At 39.7% G+C, this 5289-nt stretch overlaps 1 long non-coding RNA gene across 1 annotated transcript; it reads left to right on the top strand.

The window, feature by feature from the left end:
• The first annotated feature begins 1440 nt into the window (after nucleotides 1-1440).
• Nucleotides 1441-2207, top strand: LOC311063478. Its single transcript, XR_014602598.1, has 3 exons — nucleotides 1441-1522; nucleotides 1641-1711; nucleotides 2094-2207. It is a non-coding gene; the product is annotated as an uncharacterized lncRNA (long non-coding RNA).
• Nucleotides 2208-5289: the final 3082 nt, after the last annotated feature.

Here is a 5289-nt window from a genome sequence, read left to right as displayed (position 1 = left end):
AAGTCGCTTATAATAAGCATGGCAACACTGACTACAGCTCCATTCCTAGGACATCCGGTTGCTACTGCGTCTTCCCTTCTCGACTATACCTCTATGCTTCTCGACGGAGGGAAAAAATACCGCTGATATATCGATCCTTTTCCTCCGGGGAAATGTAATTTAAAGGTTAGTGTATTAGCCTACTATTTTTTTTGTGTCTGTGTGGATGTATGCCTGCTGTGTGTTGTCTAAATATCTCGTTTTAGAAATGTTTGACTGTTTCATTGTTTACATGTTAGCGTGCTAGCTGGCTAGCCTACTGTAGATAATCGACTAGACTTTTCTTGGTTGCTACCCACATTACTTTTAATCACGTCACAGAGTTATGATACTAACTGTTGATCGATGGATTAGGTAGGCATATCTGTGTTATGGATACTTGTACTTATTTTATTTATATCGCCGAGCTCATGTTAGCTGAAGGCTAGAATAAGGCAGAATTAAGCTAAAAGCTTACACACACACACACACACACACACACACACACACACACACACACACACACACACACACGAAAGGCTGCTTGTTTTCTTAATTATTTTGCTTTACATTAAATGAACTGGCTGCTGAAAATAGCCAATCTACAATCTTATGCCACAGCCGAAATCTTAAATGTATTTTTTTTCTTCTCTTTTCTTTGTCTCTATACAGCATAACCTCCAGGTTAGCATCATGTAACCCAGCTGTACCATTTTGGACAAGAGGAGTTGTCCTCAGGTATGAAGGCACAAGGCAACGATTATATATTTTCATCGTGGAGTTCTGATGTTGCTGAGCCTTTACATAAAATAAAACAAGAAACATGACTTTATTAAACACTGGTTAGCAGCTAAATGCAGGCCCCAGAACATGTTAAGACCCTGCATTGATATTAGTATGTTACTGTTTGTAGTTTTTTCCTGACTAGTTTTCCCCCTAACAAAGAAAATAAATTCACCATGGGACAATGGCGCTTGGATCGTCAACACATTTCTATAGCTACAGTAATGCTAAAACTGGGCCTTACTGTATCTGCATGACACACAGACTCGATGCAACTCGATGCAAAACATCTCAGATAGAATTGCCACTAAATGAGGACCTAAATGTATAACTGGGTGTCTGACATTAAAATGACAACATCACAGTCATGCTTAGAATATTACTTTTATTGGCTGTCTAATTTATCTCCCTTCTCTCTCTCAGGTGGCGTTCTGGGTTGCTGCTGTGCTTATAATTGTAACTGTCCAACCCTCCCTGAGAACACTTTGTGTGTCCAAATTCTCTCTACCAGGTATTAACTAGTCTAATCCATCTGTTTTGTACCAATCTACAAGCAGTTGTGCGATGGAGCATGATACGGCTTTGATTGTGTCTAACCCTTCTCTTTTTCTTTTTCTTTTTCTTTCTTTCTCAGATGTTTCTGCTTGTCATTTCCTGCGTCACAGCAGTGGGGATGAAGAGATCGAGGAGCATCTGTGATGACCAAGCTTATAAAACCATGGTAGGTTTAACATGAGTCTAGAAGTAATGTACAGCATAACAGTATAAAGTAGAGCCTGACTAAAAAAACAAAAACGGTTCGATTACTTACACACTCTCCCTGTGTCTGTGTGTTCCAGACGCAGCGCTGTTTGACCTGGTGAGGGCAGTGACCACATTCAAGAACCTCTTGGACCTCACGTTTTGCAAGGTAAGGGTGTGACTACACAGTTATCCAAAAATAGCCAATCTACAAGTTCACAGCACGTCACATTTATTTTACCATAAATCCCTGAACCCTCTTGTAATCTCTGTCATGATAGTTGAACATTATGTGAAAATTACAAGTTACATTGTAGGCCTGGTGTTGGTGTGGAAATGTAGTGAGGCATTAGAAGAGGGGAACTGATCAATGTATCAAGGGTTTCTACACACTGAGTTAAATTAACATACATTTCACTATATAAATTGGGGTCTCAGAGATAGCCATGCCATTAACAGGGTCTGTAGACCTAATGCATGTTAAATTGGGGGTCCTTATTAAAGTACCAACACCACCGTTGTCTAATTTATTTCCTTTCTCTCCCTCTCAGTTGGCGTTCGTTGGGTGGCTCACGTGACGCGTTCCACATGAAGGAACTGCATTGGCTTTGGAAGAAGAGGCGGGCGACAGACACCAGCACACAGAACCCAAAATTGAATTAAAGAACAGTGGCCCATTTTGTATTCATTCCAGTAGCTTTGATATGGCTCTGTGGCATGTTAACTAGAAACACATACAGCAGGACAAACTACAGCGGTAACACATGGAATCAAAATGGACCTTTACATGTCTGAACGTCTGTGTACAGATAGAACCAAATGGACCCTTACAGGTCTGCAAGAGTACACATGGACCATAGATCTCCTATTTTTTGAATATTCTTATGCATTTTTTACTTGACATTCTGCTCAATGGGTATGTTTACTTTTGTCCAGTAGCTTTGATATGGCTCTGAGTCTGTAGCATGTTAACTAGAAACACATACACCAGGACAAACTACAGCGGTAACACATGGAAACAAAATGGACTTTACATATCTGAAAGTCTGTGTACAGATGAAACCAAATGGACCCTTACAGGTCTGCAACTCTGAGTGTACAAATGGACCATAGATCTCCTATTTTTTAATATTCTTATGCATTTTTTACTTGACATTCTGCTCAATGGGTATGTTTACTTGTTTTGTTACTTTAAGTAGGCTATTGATTACCAGTCTGACTTCACACGTATTATTACAGCATTGATACTTTTATGTGGAATACTTTTCTCACTGTCTGCACATTTTAAAGTGATACATTTGTATTTTAGGATTATTATTTCTGTGCCTTCCTTTTCTAATAAATACCATAACAATGGAGTTAATGTCTGTGCTGCATTATTTCATGTAGGCCATGTATTTTCTGCATTATGTCATGTTCTTAGACAGATACTTAGAGATACAGGGGAACTGTCTGATGGGGACCTTATTCTGTATTGCTACTTGACATGTTTAGAAACCTCAAATGCGGGGGGGTGTAACAATGGCCGCTAAATATAGGGGATGAAAGGGAGGAGGGGGGATTCCCAAAGGGAGGGAGGGAGGGGGGGGGGGTATATACAGCATATTATATGACTGCGCTACGCTACCCGGCCGCTATCGACGAACGCCACGGTTGGCGTTCACCGCCGGAGTGAGGCTGATTAGTGGCTCGGCGTGACGCGCGGCTCACGCTGATCAAGGACGCCGAGTGGACGCGGCGTGTCCCGCCCGGCGGACGCCCCGGTCGGCGTGGCGTGGGGACGGCCTCACGCCAGAAATGTGCGATATTTTGCTAGCTGGGGAGTCTCTCACTGAACATGCTCCTTCTATAGTGCATTTGTAATAAATGTGATGATAAATAGCAACGAGAAATCAGTTGTTGAAATAAAGCAGTGAAGACTTGTACAAATAAGTAATAAGCACTCAGAATCAATAATCTTTATTTGTCACACTCATACATGGTACAAGCAGTGAAACTGTTACAATACAATACCAGATAATACTATAACATAAGACACAACACTGATTGAGAGAAATAAAGGTAGAGGCAGGCAAAACAGCAGTATAATAAACATCTTAATGACAAGTATAACCTTTTTAGCAGCAGTGTCACAAATGTTTAAGCCACAGATCAGATGCTTAATATATCTGGTGTGTACATAATAGGGTTTATTATCATCCTAATCTTATCTTACACCAATGTTTTCTCAGAAGGTCACTTTGAAGAAGAGTGCAGTCTGAAAGTTGAACTGAGGTAATAATGGTGTCTTCTTCTCTGTGTGTATCTGTGTGTTTTCTGGGGTCCGACCGTCTGTGTTGTGTTGATGTAGTAAAGCAGTAAAGTATCATTCATAGTCGTACGTAAGGATACGTAACGAGCGCCGGCGCTCCTTGCGTTGTCGTTTTTTACTCCCCCTCCGTCACTTATGGCTCCCGTTTTTCCGTCCGTTCAGTCGACATTCACCGTCAGGCCGACGCACGTTTACTACGTTTTGCCTGTTGTACCACTGGGCTACAATGCTAGTTTCATAGCATTGTAACCTGTTGCCAGACTTTGTGAGAGAAATAAGTAACCAGGTCTATGAAAACAAGCCCAAAAGAATCGACTTGGCCACATATGAACAGTGGTGGAAAAAGTACTCAAATGTTTTACTTAAGTAAAAGTATCACTACTCCAATGCAGAAGTACTTGAGTAAAAGTACAAAAGTATTGGTATCAGAATGTACTTAAAGTATCAAAAGTAAAAGTACAAAAGTGTTTGAAAATAGCAGATCTACAAGCTACGAGCTTGTAGATCGGCTATTTTCAAATAGCCTATGTATAAAATAGGGCTAAAGTGGTTAATGTATGTTTCATAATATCATCATTTATATCTGAAAAGTAACTAGTAACTAAAGTTTTCAAATAATTGTAGTGGAGTAAAAGTACAATATTTGCCTCTGAGATGTAGTGGAGTAAAAATAAAAGTATTGGAAATTGGAAATACTCAAGTAAAGTACAATTACCTCAACATTTACTTAAGTACAGTACTTAAGTAAATGTACTTACTTACTTTACACCACTGCATATGAAAATAGCAGATCTACAATATATATTAGAGAATCACTGGTTTAAATAATAATTGGCCCAAATAAGCAACTACACTTTAGAAACAAGCCCAAATAAAACCGCAACCGTTTGTTTACAAGCAACTATACAGAAAAATAAGCCCAAAGTCGCTTATAATAAGCAGACATGGCAACATTGGGTACGTGCAATCTCTCTCTCCTGAGCGACCATGCATGTGTCCGTAAAGAACGGACGGAATCCCTAACCGCCTGACGCACGTTAAAGACCCATCTAGGGACTTTGAACGGGCCTTAACTCCTCCCTTTTGTCTTGGAGGGGAGAAACACCTCCTCCCAGCTCTCCTCCAGTTAACTGCAGTCAGGGTATTTACATAGCCACAAGTTTCAATGTATTTTGCTTAATTGATTACTTTTCATTGCCAAAGAAAGCAAATCCCAAGATATTATTTCCAAAGTTATTATCAAATTATTCTGTGAAATAAAATGGAAAGCTTTGGCTATGTGAATAAAATAAAGTTATGATCTGTGTTCCAAAATCTGAACACATTTGCAAGGCATGGCAATGCAATTTTATTTGTATATCACATTTCAACAACAAGGCAATTAATGTACTTTACAGAACATCAAGCAAAGGAAACACAATTATACAATGACATTA

This window comes from Gymnoscopelus microlampas (assembly GCF_963454915.1).
Source record: "Gymnoscopelus microlampas genome assembly, chromosome: 16".
Taxonomy (NCBI): Eukaryota; Metazoa; Chordata; class Actinopteri; order Myctophiformes; family Myctophidae; genus Gymnoscopelus; species Gymnoscopelus microlampas.
The sequence above is the reverse complement of the archived record's forward strand: the minus strand, read 5'-3'. Positions and strand labels throughout refer to the sequence as shown.